We start from the raw sequence: 14894 nt of genomic DNA, 5'->3' as shown, positions 1-14894 counted from the left end.
CTTACTTTTTCACTTGCTTTGGTTTCCTTTCATCAAGTATACTTTTATTAGCAGTGGCATCTGACTTAAGTGTTTCTATTATTTATACAGTTATTTTTAATGATCTCTCTTATAGTTCTGTACAAATGGTCAATATATGAAAAGTCTTAAAAGTAGGAGAAGACTTATGACTATATCCTTATAAGAAATTCTCCTTACTCTTTAACATATTTTCTTACAAGCATATGTTTACTCTGGATCTTATTGTCTAGGCCACAGTTTTAAATTTCTTTAACTGAATAGTATAAGGCTAAGATTCAGAATGTATCTTAAGTTGCATGTCATATTGTTTAAATGAATCATAGAGGATATATTGATATGCATGTGACCTTTACCACCACTGTATTTCTAGAACCAAAACCATTACTTATAAATGCTACCATAGAGATAATACTTTTACTCTATCAGTTATACTCAATCAACACAACATATCCTGACCTGAAGGATAATCTTATGTCCTTTAAGGACATTTACCAGGAAGTACTGAACTTTTACCAGGAACTACATTCAACAGGAAGTACTGAACAGAACTAGGTTGTTGTGATATAATATCATTGGTTGATTCTATGTCCCTCAATTTCACTAAATGTATAAAAACCTTTTTTAGTCCACATCCTTCACAACTACTTATCTACTTTGAGCTTCTGTAGAAAAGAAATTCTTGTGCCATCATGGTAAAATTTCTGTTGCTCGAGTTGGCCTTTGGGTTGGCTCATGCTCAGGTAAATGCATAGGGTCTGTATATATGTTGGAGATTCCCAATTAACATACTTCTGTGGATGTGATATATCATTCAGTTAATCCATGCAAGTCCATCTTCATGAAATAATCTTTCTGACTTTCACTCAGGTTTACTTTTCCATTAAGAGTTTCTCTAGAATGAAAGAAGTAAAATAAGGGATTGGATTTTAAGAGAATATGAGGACAAAAATGAGCAGTCTCAGTTCCATAATTCTCTTTTTAGTAAAGTCATCATATTGTTCTGCATTGTGCTTCATTTCTGGAAACATAATCTTGAACTAACAAATGAAATATTATTGATGATTATTTCTAGCAATTTTAAATATTTAAAAGATTGAGAGAAGAAATATGAATACCAACTCATATTCTAATGGTCTATATGGTTTTCTTTGTTATTTTTATTGCTTTTACAGATGTATGGGCCATGGAAAACTATTGCTATCGCTGCTGATAATGTAGACAAAATGGAGATAAGTGGAGAGCTGAGGCTCTATTTTCATCAAATTACTTGTGAAAAGGAATGCAAGAAAATGAATGTCACGTTTTATGTCGAGTGAGTAAGCAAATTATCAAGAAAGTAAACTGAGAAAACTGTTTTCATTTCTTACCCTTAATGCTGTATAATTTACAGGGGAATGTTTTGGTTCTGGTCATGAAACCAACGACTCCATTTTTAGCAATATAATAATAATATTATATGATGGAGACATCTGGACACCACACAGAGAGATACTCAGTGTCTCTAATTTCATGAGTACATCCTATGTAATCATTGTAGTTGGAGGACTGCCATTGAATTTTATCATCAATGTTAGATATAGAACTCTCGAAAGAAATCATCTGTAGTTAGGTGAAGGGTGTGATCACATAGGTCAAAGCCATATATGATATGTTATTCAAATAGAAATTTCATAAACATCTTCCATAAATGGGTCAGATAAAACTGGTTTTAGAATTTCTTTTTCCTGAAGCTGTATGTTCAAAGGTTCTCTCTGGCATATGGATAACTATGTTCAATGCAGACGTGAGTAACTCATTAAGAACTGAAAATGCCTAGAACCTTTTCTATCTTATAGCCACAACTGTAAGTTTTAGGTACATATAACACCACTTAAGTTCATACATGTACACCCATGTCTATATCATACCTGGACTAAAACAAGAGAATTTTTATACAGAAAATCATACTCAATGACTATTGAAGTTTGTATAAGAATATCGCCAGTACCTTTGGACCATGGGCAAAATTGGCACAAATAAAGAAAGGCTACTATATGACTGCAAACAGTATGACAATTTCTAAACAAGAATTAGGAAAAATTGAGGTAAACATAAGTAATTAGCTCCTGTCTCTGTACAATACTTTGTTAAATGCATTCTAACACTTGAAGATCTTTAATATGGATTTAATGGTAGCAAAGAACAAACCATACATTCTCTCTTTAATTTTTTAGTGAAAATGGACAATGTTCATTGACCACAATCACTGGGTATTTGCAAGATGATGGCAAGACCTACAGATCCCAGTGTAAGTACAGGTTGTGGGAGCACCCTCTATGACCAAAGCATTGTGGTTGTGCAAGCTGATAGTTCAGCTGTCCAAAGGTACATAGATGAAGAGCAATTTTGGTTGCTTGGAAATTTAGCGATCTCTCCAACACCCTCAGATATGTACTAAGTCCAAATAAATTCTAGATCATTCCAGGTTTACTTGGAGAAGACCACTGTGACCCAAATTTGTGAATAATTTTATCAATACATTTTCCAAGTAGCTTTGCCACAGAAAAATTATTTCTAGCTATTTTTACTGTGTTTTTTTTCTGTCATACATTACATCACTATTTTATTTGCTAAACCTGCTACTTACTAGTAGTCCTTAATATCTTAAAATATATTTGTAAACTTCATGCCTATGGTTCACTTGTGCTTTTATCATAAACATGATCTGTTATCCTTGAAAGGAAATCTTAATTTACACGTTTATTTTAATTATTTATTCATCATCTTTTATAGATTGTAACTAAATGGTAATGTTTTGGTTCTGATCATGAAACCAAAGATCCCATTTTTAGCAATGTGATAATAATATTCTATGATGGGGCATATCTGGATACCACACAGAAAAATAATCAGTGTCTCTAATTTCATGAATAAATTCTGAGTAATCATTGTGCTTGTAGGGCTGCCACTGAATTTTATCATCTCTGTTAGATATAGAACCGTCTAAAAATCATCTGTAGTTCAGTGAAGGGCATAATCAACAAAGTCAGAAATGAAAAGGAAGACATAACAACATAAACTGAGGAAATTTAAAAAATCACAGATCCTACTACAAAAGCCTTTAAGCAATAAAACTGGAAAATCTATAGCAAATGGATGGTTTTTTAGACATATCCCACATAACAAATTAAATTATTAGCAGGTAAACTATCTAAATGGCCCCATATACCCTAAGGAAATAGAAGTCTTTAAAACCCTCTCAACCAGAAAAATCCCAGAGCCAAATGGTTTTAGTACAGAACTCAACCAGATCTTCAAAGAAGAGCTAATACCAATACTTTTCAAACTACTCCACAAAATAGAAACAGAAGGAACACTACCTAATTCGTTCTATGTAGCCACATTTACTTTGATACCTAAACAACATGAGAACCCAACAAAAAAGAGAACTTCAGGCCAATTTCACTCATGAATATTGATGCAAAAATACTTAATAAAATTCTCCCAAACAGAATCCAAGAGCACATCAAAACTACCATCCACCATAATCCCATAGGATTCATCCCAGGGATGCAAGAATGGCTCAATATACGAAAATCTGTTAATGTAATCCAGTATATAAATAAACTCAAAGAAAAAAAATCACTTGATCATCTTATTGGATGCTGAAAAAACATTTAACAAAATACATTACCAATTCATGTTAAAAGTCTTGGAAAGAAGCTGGGTGTGGTGGCACAAACCTTTAATCCCAGCACTTGGGAGGCAGAGGCAGGAGGATTTCTGAGCTCGAGGCCAGCCTGGTCTACAAAGTGAGTTCCAGGACAGCCAGAGCTGTCTGTCCCGAAAAACCAAACCAACCAACCAACCAACCAACCAAACAAAAAACCCCAAAAAGTCTTGGAGAGATCAGAAATTCAATGACAATATCTAAATATAATAAAAATAATATACAGCAAACCAACAGTCAATATCAAATTAAGTGGAGAGATACTTGAAGCAATCCCACTAAAATCAAGAACAAGACAAGGATCCCAATTCTTCCCATATGTACTCAATATTGTACTTGAAGTTCTAGCTAGATCAATAAAACAACAAAAGGAAATCAAGGGCATATAAATTGGCAAAGAAGAAGTCAAAGTATAATTATTTCCCAATGATATGATAGCACATATAAGTGACACCATAAGTTCTACCAGAGAAATCCTACACCTAATAAACATCTTCAGCAAAGTGGCTGGATATACAATCAACTCGAATTAACCAGAAGCCTTCCTTTATACAAATGATAAATGAACTGAGAAAGAAATTAGAGAAACATCCTTCACATTAGTCACAAATAATATAAAATATGTTGGTGTAACTCTAACCAAGGAAGTGAAAGATGTGTATGACAAGAACTTCAAGTCTCTCAAGAAAGAAATTGAAAAAAATCACAAAAAATGGGGAGATCTCCCATGCTCATGGATTTGTAGAATTAACATAGTAAAAATGGTCATGCTATTCAATCTACAGATTCAACAAAAGCCCCATCAAAATCCTAGCACAGAAAGCGCAATTCTCAGATTAATCTATAATATTTAGAATATTGAAAATCTTCAATTCTGAAAAGCAGTTATGGACAAAATCTGTTTAAAGATTTTAGAATGACTCAATTTTTGTAAGAATTGCTAAAATAATAGCAACATTATTTAACTAAATTATATACAATTAGACTTTTGGCTTAATATTAAAATAAGCAAAACAACAACATAAAAAACCATACAAACAAACAAATACCAGAGTGTACATTCTATTGTCAAGAAAATGCTTTACCTCATTTTATATGGTTGTTAAAAATGTCTTGTTAATGAAAGGGACTAGATTCTAAAATTCCTTTACTTTCCTTTGACTAACTTTTATCATATAATAAGTGGAAATGTTTCTCACATACTCTCTCTCTCTCTCTCTCCCCCACCCTCTCTCTCTCTCTCTCTCTCACACACACACACACACACACTATGCATTTCTGATAATATATAAATATTCCATACTTACCTTTTATCAACAATAGAAAAAATTACAATGTTTTTGCATGTTACTAATTAGTAACTATCTCTATTTGCACATGTATGCCTTTTCCCACCACATGTCTCCATGTTAATAAAAATCCAGAATTTTAACTTCTCACAAAATTCACAAGAAGCCTTTGATATCTGGTTGAAAACAACAGAAATACCTAACCAATAGTCCCACTTGTCTTGACACAAGATATTCAGAGAAATGGACAATGTCTGTCCTTAAGATTTTTAATCAGTTTTGTAGCATACAAGTGGGTATTGTTCATATTAGAATGTATTATGCAAAATGAATGCCTACAGGAATAGCCATGCATGCATAGGTTGTATATTAGTGAATCAGAGATGATTGTTACTGTCAGTGTCAACATTAATGTTTCACAAATAAGTAACATCAAATAAAGTAGAACATTGAGTATCACTGACTTTTTAAACATTTCCATTATCATTACAGTTCAAGGGGATAATCATTATGCAACTGTGAGGACGACACCAGAGAACATAGTATTTTATAGTGAGAATGTGGACAGAGCTGGCCGGAAAACAAAATTGGTATATGTTGTTGGTAAGAATGGCAGTGGATCTCTGAAATAGTAACAAAAGTGCTGCTCTGCAAATAAGGACTAAGACAGATTCACACCCTTCCCCCAATACAGTGTTATAGAATTTCCCCTTGGTCATGCAAACTTCATATGCCCCAGTACAGGGGAACACCAGGGCCAAGAAGTGGGAGTGAGTGGGTAGAGAAGCAGAGTGGGGGAAGGGTATAGGGAAATTTTGGGATAGCTTTTGAAATGTAAATGAAGAAAATAATAAAAAAATTAACAAAAAAAATTTACAAATTCCTTTGAACTAACTAATAACCAGATTATGTGTGGACCAAACTGTACATTATGTTGTAATTTGAGTAGCATGGACACTGAAGATTGTGGGAATATGAAGGAAGTAATTGGAAGAGTTCATGTTCAGGTTTCCTCCCTGGAAATATGGAGCATATATGATTTCTCCAAGGTTCAGAATATTCCAGTTTCATTTTGCTAAACATATAGAAAATTAAAACATGAAACCTAGAGTAGAGCCTCAGGAGAAATGTGAAGTTTTCATTGACAGGAATACTTGACACTTATTTTAAAGTGTAGATGTGGTTGAGATGAGTGAGTTTCCTAGACAAGTAGTTGTTACACCATTTACACTTTATTAAATATTCCCATGACTTTTGGGTTAATTTTTATTGACAGTATTGACAAGGTAGATGAATTTGGTGAAGTTGGGGGTTCCATTGAATATCATGGTGGAACACAAAGGAAGCAATTGATATAATGCAGGATTCTAATAAATAAAATCCCTAACATGGTCTTTAATGGAATTTAGGAAGTGGCCACCCTTTAACTCTGGAACAAAAGGAAAAAAATTGTTGAATATGCTTAGGAAAATAACATTCCACCTGGAAACATTAGAGAAGTCCTGATTACAGGTAACCTCAATTCATGTTTTTTTCCCCCCTCATATATACATATACTATATGTATATAAGTGCTCAGTTAGATCCTGAATTGAGGCTAAATTTATTTATATCTTTATTTTGTCATCATCAGGAATAATCAGTGTGTAGCCACCCTTATATTATTATGATAAAACATATCACACCTTACTCTATTTTCTTTTACAGATTATTGTCCTAGGGAAAGTACTCCTGTATGTGAGTAGAAACTGAAGCCATGCCTATGCAAATTGATATCTAACTTGATTTTGGATTATTGTGTATACAATTTTAGATAAACATGAGTAATAAACTTGGTTTTCAATTACACAAAATTAAGATAGAAGAATATTGACTTTTCAACTTGAAAATATTATTGTGACAAGAATAAAGCAGAGTAAAATTTTAGATGACAATAGTAAGGAATGTTATCTCATTTAGAATTGGTAATTTTTATATTGATAAATATTCCATCAAGGAAATGTGACTTGTTATTTGAAAATTCAAACTCTATAATATGACTTGAAAGATATTATTTGCCACAGATCTGGTATAAGCCAGATAGTTTCAATGTATACTTTGATAACTCTCAACATAAAATTTCATGTAGGAGCCCAAAATGTCATTATTTCATGTAGAACCTTATCCTATTGTAACTAATGTACAAACTACAGGTGCTTTCTAAGAAACGAACTGTTTGTGTACAATCCCTTCTCTAGAGTCTACATTGCTAGATTTAATTTTGTTCTTGTGTAATCTTAAGGATGAAATCTCTTCTGTTGGCTCAACCATGAGTTAATTTTTCTCTTTCAGGTTTTCACAGAAAACAACAGGGTGAGAGTTATGGATCATATGGTCTTGATATAGGAATCATATCATCTCTAATTTACCTATTCTTTGAAAACAAGTTTTCCCTCCCCTGTGAAGTCAGGATATTTCACACCAAATTCTTGACATTCCTTTCCTTCCCCTTCTCACTATCTATGAGCTGTTCCTCCTTTTTGAATGATTAAATAAAGTGATTTAAGAAGCAATTATGTACACGTGAAAAGGGTCTCTTTTGCAGGGTGATGGTGGCACACGCCTTTAATCCCAGCACTCATGAGACAGAGGGAGGTGAATTTCTGAGTTCGAGGCCAGCCTGGTCTACAAAGTGAGTTCCAGGACAGCCAGGGCTATACAGAGAAACCCTGTCTCGAAAAAACAAAAACAAAAACAAAACACAAAACAAAACAAAAACAAAAAATAAAAAAGAAAGAAAGAAAAAAGAAAAGGGTCTGTTTTGAATAACAAATAAATATTGACTAAGCCAATTTTAAATAATCACTCTGGTTTAAAAATGGTACATTAATTAATAAAATGATTGTAATCATTGAAAATGTCACAGCTGATAGAGATTCATTGGTAAGAATACTGCAGAAGTAAATTTTTGCTGTGCTTCATATTTACTTTAATTTATAAATTATGATACATGGTTGGATGGATTTTTGTTATGAAAATAATTTGTAATAGTTAAATGCTTCTTAACTATACATTATATCTTCTGAAGCTAAAAGTAATATGCACTCAATCAGTTTTTAAAAACTATTTGGAACGTTAAAAAAAAGTAGAAAAAAAAAACTCTTATAAAGTCCTCTATGAAAGGAAATTGTGAAAAGTTCCTGATCAGACAGAAAGAGTTCCATCTTAAAGGGAGAATACCCAATGTAACTGTGGATTCATAGAATGAACTGTGTAGTGTTCCTTCTGTTTCTATTATGTGGAATAGTTTGAAGAGTATTGGTATTAGGTCTTCTTTGAAGGTCTGATAGAACGCTTCAATAAAACCTGGACCTGGGAATTTTGGGGGGCGTGGGGGGAGATTTTTAGTGACTGCTTTTATTTCTTTAGAGTTTATGTGACTGTTTTAGATGCTTTATCTGATCCTGTTTTAACTTAGGTATTTGGCAACTGTCTAGAAAATTGTCAATTTCATCCAGATTTTCCAGTTTTGTTGAATATAGGCTTTTGTAGTTGGATCTGAGGACTTTTTGCATTTTCTCAATTTCTGTTGTTATGTCTCCCTTCTCATTTCTGATTTCCTTAATTTGGATACTGTCTTTGTGCTCTCTGGTTAGTCTGGATAAGGGTTTATCTATCTTGTTGATTTTCTCAAAGAACCAGATCCTGGTTTGATGGATTCTTTGTATAGTTCTTTTTGTTTACACGTGGTTGATTTCAGCCCTGAGTTTCATTATTTCCTGTTGTCTATTCCTGTTGTATATTTGCTTGCTTTTGTTCTAGACATTTCAGGCATGCTGTTAAGCTGCTAGTGTATGCTCTCTCCAGTTTTTTTTTTTTTTGAGGCATTCAGAACTGAATTTTCATCTTAGCACTGGTTGCATTGTGTCCCAAAATTTTGGGTATGCTGTGGCTTCATTTTCATTAAATTCTAAAATATCTTTAATGTCTTTATTTCTTCCTTTACCAACTTATCAAAGAGTAGGGTGTTGTTCAGTTTCCATGTTTATGTTGGCTTTCTGTTGTTTTTGTTGGTATTTAAGACAAGCCTTAGATCATGGTTATCTGATTGGGTGCATGGGATTACTTCAATCTTCTTGTATCTGTTGAGGCTTTTTTTGTGTCTGAATATATGGTCAATTTTGTAGAAGGTACCATGAGATGCTGTGAAGATGGTATATTCAATTTCTACGATGAAATGTTCAATAGGTATCTGTTAAATCCATTTGGTCCTTAACTTCTGTTAGTTTAAATGTGTCTCTGTTTAGTTTGTGTTTCCATGATCTGTCCATTGATGAGAGTGGGGTGTTGAAATCTATCACTATTATTGTGTGATGCACAATGTGTGCTTTGAGCTTTAGTAGTGTTTCTTTTATGAATATGAGTGCCCTTTCATTTGGAGCATAGATGTTCAGAATTGAGAGTTCATCTTGGTAGACTTTTCCTTTGATGAGAATGAAGTATACTTCTTATCCTTTTTGATAATTTTTGGTTGAAAGTTGTTTTTATTCGATATTAGAATAGCTGTCCCAGCTTGTTTCTTGGGACCATTTGCTTGGAGAATTGTTTTCCAGCCTTTTACTCTGAGGTAGTATCTGTATTTGTCAGTGAGGTGTGTTTCCTGTATGCAGCAAAATATTGGGTCCTGATTACACATCCAGTCTGTTATTTTATGTCTTTTTATTGGAGAATAGAGTCCATTGATGTTAAGAGATATTAAGGAATAGTGATTGCTGCATCCTGCTATTTTTGATGTTATTTTTATGTTTGTGTGGCTATATTCTTTTGTGTTTGTTGAGAGAATACTACTTTCTTGCTTTTCTAGTTTGTAGTTCCCCTCGTTCTGTTGTTGTTTTCCATCTATTATCCTTTTTATTGCTGGATTTGTAGAAAGATATTGTGTAAATTTGGTTTTGCCATGTAATATCTTGATTTCTCCATCTATCATAATTGAGAGATTTTCTGGGTATAATAGCTTGGGCTGGCATTTGCATACTCTTAGGTTCTGTATGACATCTGCATAGGATCTTCTGGCTTTTATAGTCTCTGGTGAGGAGTCTGGTGTAACTCTGATAGGTATATGTTACTTGACCTTTTTCCCTTACTGCTTTTAATCTTTCATTGCTTTGTACATTTTTGTGTTTTGATTATTATGTGATGGGAGGAATTTCTTTTCTGATCCAGTCTATTTGGAGTTCTGAAGGCTTCTTGTATGTTCATTGGCATCTCTTTCTTTAGTATAGGGAAGTTTTCTTGTATAATTTTGTTGAAGATATTTACTGGCCCTTTAAGTTAGGAATCTTTGTTCTCTTCTATACCTATTATTATCCTTAGGTTTGGTCTTCTCATTGTGTCCTAGATTGCCTGGATGTTTTGGGTTAGAAGCTTTTTGCTTTTTGTATTTTGTTTGACTGTTGTGTCAATGTTTTCTATGGTATCTTCTGCCCCTGAAATGCTCTCTTCTATCCCTTGTATTCTGTTGGTCATACTTGCATCTGTGACTCCTTGTCTCTTTCCTAGGTTTTCTATCTCCAGGTTTTTCTATCTTTGTAATTTCTTTATTGTTTCTATTTCCATTTTTAGATTCTGGATTATTTTGTTCAGTTCCTTCACCTGTTTGGTTGTGCTTTCCTGCAATTAATTAAGGGATTTTTATGTTTCCTCTTTAAAGGTTTCAAGCCATTTACCCAAATTCTCCTGTATTTCTTTAAGGGAACTATTTATGTCCTTCTTGAAGGCCTTTAACATCATCATGAGATATGATTTTAAATCAAAGTTTTGCTTTTCTGGTTCGTTGAGGTATCCAGAGACCACTGTGGTGGGAGAACTGGGCTCTGATGATGCCATTTAGCTTTGGTTTCTGTTGTTTATGTTTTTGCCCTTGCCTCTCACCATTTGGTTATCTCTGGTGTTAGTTTACCTTCCTGTCTTACACTGTGGCTTGTCAGTCCTACAAGCCTTTGTGTCAGCACTTCAGGAAGACCATTTCTCTCTGGGAGGAATTTGGGCATGGACAGCTGTGTCACAGGGGAAGCTCTGGGGTACAGATGGAAACCGGAAGGATCCTGAGCCTGGTGTTCCTTGATTTCTGTGTCCTGATGGCTCAGGACAGGTCTCTCTTGGGTCAGGAATTTGATCAGAAGTGGTGGTCTTACCTGTGCTCACAGGCTTATCAGCACTCCTTGGAGACCCACTCTCTCCTGGTGGTTTTTTTTTTGTAAGGAGCCCTGCAGCACAGGATCAGCTCCAGGTATTGTGGCACAGGATCATCTCTGGGTGCAGACAGAAACCGGAAGCCTTTTCCAGTGGTTTTCCCAGAGTGTGTCCAATCAGTTTCTAGTCATTCAAGACTTCTTCAAATTTTTAAATAAACCTTTCCCACTCTGAGGCTGTGGTGAAGTCTGTGATCTGAAATGCTTCAGATTTGGGCTCACTGTCAGCCAGTTGGATGGTCTTAACACAGTAAAATATTACACATAGCAGACTCTTTGGGTCTCCATGCATGTCTATACTATTTAAAACAAAGGATGAAGTTTCATTTCCAAAGTCCATGTAAGGAGATTATCTTTTCCTATATGATTTCAATGAGCAAGGAAATGAATCACAGTATTTTTAAATAGTGTTCACATCTTTTCCTGGTGTACCTAATTTACTTATGTTTTCTGTTAGAAACTATTTATATTTAGTATTTTATTTGACTGATGTATCAGTTTCTTCCATCATATCTTCTATACCTGAGATTCTCTTCCATCTCCTGGATTCTATTGGTGATGCTTGCATTTGTTGTTCTTGTACTCTTTTCTAGGTTTTTCAAAAGATTAGACTTAATGTCATCTTCTTTCACTTCAATATCCAGGACTTGCTGTTGTAGAATAGCTGGGTTCTGGTAATGATATATTGCCCCAGCTGTTGTTGATTGTGCTCTTACACTTGCCTTTAGCCATCTGGATGTTTATTTGTGTTGCCAGGCCTGTGTAGTTCCTGATGGCAACAAGCCTCTGCCAATTGGTTGAGCCGGTTGTCCCAGGTGGCAACAGACCTCTGGGGATGAAAGCAGAGTTGGTATTCCCTGACAGCAGTAGGCCTCTGATTGTTCTGTGAAGCAGCAGGCTTCCAGGGATTCAGACAGAAGTGGTAGTCTCTGATGGCTACTGGCTTGCAAGGGGATCCCATGGGCAACAGATTGAGCTGTGGGGATCTTCTCAGTTTGTCCCAGGTGGAAGCAGGCCTCTAGAAATGCCAGCAGAGCTGTGGCCCAGGGAATACTATTAATCATACTTTGTGATACTTGCAGAGAGAAGCACTGCATAATTGTTCTCTGAGAGGCTACATCCAGTGACTGACCACAACAGATGCAGAGACCCGCAGCCAAACACAAGATATAGCACAGGAAGTCTTGTGGAAGAAATGGTGGAAGGATTGAAATACCCAAAGGGAATAGGGTATTCCCTCCAAAGATAACCAACAATGTCAACTAATCTGGACCCTTGGGGGCTCTCAGATACTGAATCACCAACCAAAGAGTATACATGGTCTAGACCTAGGCCCCCTGCATATGTGTAGCAAAAGTGTAGCTTGGTCAGGGATAATCTTTCTATATTAAATTGCAGAATTCTTTTTAGTTTTTTTCCCTTTTTTTGTTGTAGTTTGTTTTTAGGCAAGCCCTCATAAAAGCTCAAACCTCCCTGAAGTGCCAGTTTTCCAAGTTAACAATGCCCAGGAATAATACTTTCACTTCTTCCCCAGAAAAATGAACAAGAAAACAAATAGCTACATTAAAAATGGATTATAGAACTAAAAAGTGTATTCTCAGAAACTGAAACAAATTGCTGATAATCAACAGTCTTTAAAAATTGTAACCACTAGAAGAGTAAAATTAAAACAACTTAAAGATTTTTGAATTATCAAAGTCAAAATAACCAAGATCAATAAAAGAATTGATGAGACATTCTGTTGGAAGTGCAGGGAAAGGACTATTTTTGTTCATTGTTGGTGAAACTGAAAATTGATACATCTCTGTAAAAATCAATGGGTAGTTTCCCAAAAAGGACTATATTGATATAAATAGAAGATTTTCAAATAGGAATTATAACCATATTTCTTAACATCTGGTTTTAAATATTTAAAGAAAAGAATTACTAACTACTTTGTTCTATATATCCAGTATTAATGTAAATCCTAAAGAACACACACACACACACACACACACAGACAGAGAGAGAGAGATAGAGAGAGACAGAGAGACAGAGAGACAGAGAGAGACAGAGACAGAGACAAGACAGAGAGAGAATACCTGATGAACATAAAGTTAAAAATCCCAAATAAAATACTAGAAAATGAATACATGCTCATTTTAAGAGGAATATCTCCTATGATGAAGGTGGCTTTATTCCAGAGTTACAGGCAGAGGTACAGAGATGCAGGATCAACATCAACTCAATAGATGAAGAAAAATCCATTGACAAAGTACCTCATTGTTTTAAAATGAAACTCAATGATTGTAGAAAATAAAACTACACAAAGACTAAAATCTTTTCTATACTCAGTCAATTTGCACAAAAATGTTCTTATATTAATCATGTTAGTTAGGTTTTTCTAAGTTTGAAGAAAAACATGAATTTGGAAGTGAGTGATGGCTCAATATCTTAAATAGAAACTATAACTACTTTTCAGATTTTTCCCATGTGAACATTATAATTCCTTTATGTTTTTGCAGTAGGTTAAATTATTATAAAAAGTATATATTCTAATTGTAGCATTATCTGCAGTATTTTAAAAATTAAGAATCTAAACATTATAGAAAGTAAAACTGGAGGTTAAAAGATTTTGTTATATTTAGTAGTTTTAAATTATATATATACACATATATGTATACATATACATGTATATATATACATATATTTATACACACACACACACACACACACACATATATATATAATATTTAAAACACTCTGGTTTGAATACATTCTCTAATTCTAAAACATCAGAAGTTGAGCAGGGAGATTATGATTTCTGGGTCAAAGGTATAGGAACAACTTAAGGCCTTGTGCTAAAAAAAGAGTGCTAGGGGACCTGGAATGTTAACCACACAGGGTTATGTTTTTTTTCTTTTTTTATTAGATATTTTCTTCATTTAGATTTCAAATGCTATCCCCAAAGCCCTGGATACCCTCCCACCACCCTGCTCCCCAACCAACTTACTTCTACTTCCTGGCCCAACTCACTCCCACTTCCTGGCCCTGGCATTCCCCTGTACTGGGGTATATGATCTTGGCAAGACTTCTCCCATTGATGATGACAGGACTCCGATATAGTTCTCTCCCTTGTGAGCCTATGCCAGTGCCTGGCAAATACAGAAGTGGATGCTCACAATCATCTATTTGATGGAACACAGAGCCCCTATTGAAGGAGCTAGAGAAAGTACCCATGGAGCTAAAGGGGTCTGCAACCCTATAGGAGGAACAACAATATGAACTAACCAGTACCAGCCCCCCCAAACTGTGTCTCTAGTTGCATATGTAGGGTTGTTCTTTAAAAGGCAGTAAGGCATAACTGCTCATCAGCCCAGAGGGCTTGGGACAACATGATGCTTTACCTGTATGGCAGAGAACACACCAGAGCCTCCCCTAGACCCTGATTGTGAGCTTGTTTTTTCTTAGCTACTCCATGGAACCTATCTTTATGGAATGTGTCACATATAATTAATCTATAGAACCCATCTTGATAAAAGGTATCATAAGTAGTCAATCTATAAAACATATCTTGATTAAGGGCATCATAAGTGATCAATCTACAGAACCTATCTTTCTGAAAGATATAATATGACTTCACAAATAATTTTAATGTATCCCTGGC

General features: G+C 34.7%; 1 pseudogene; it reads left to right on the top strand.

The window, feature by feature from the left end:
- Positions 1 to 710: 710 nt before the first annotated feature.
- LOC110287466 (odorant-binding protein 1a-like) lies at positions 711 to 10781 on the top strand (annotated as a pseudogene).
- The last annotated feature ends 4113 nt before the right edge of the window (positions 10782 to 14894 follow it).

This window comes from Mus caroli, unplaced genomic scaffold (assembly GCF_978045245.1).
Source record: "Mus caroli unplaced genomic scaffold, Mus_caroli_1 scaffold_5, whole genome shotgun sequence".
Lineage (NCBI taxonomy): Eukaryota > Metazoa > Chordata > Mammalia > Rodentia > Muridae > Mus > Mus caroli.
This window is presented reverse-complemented; position numbering and strand designations above follow the sequence as displayed.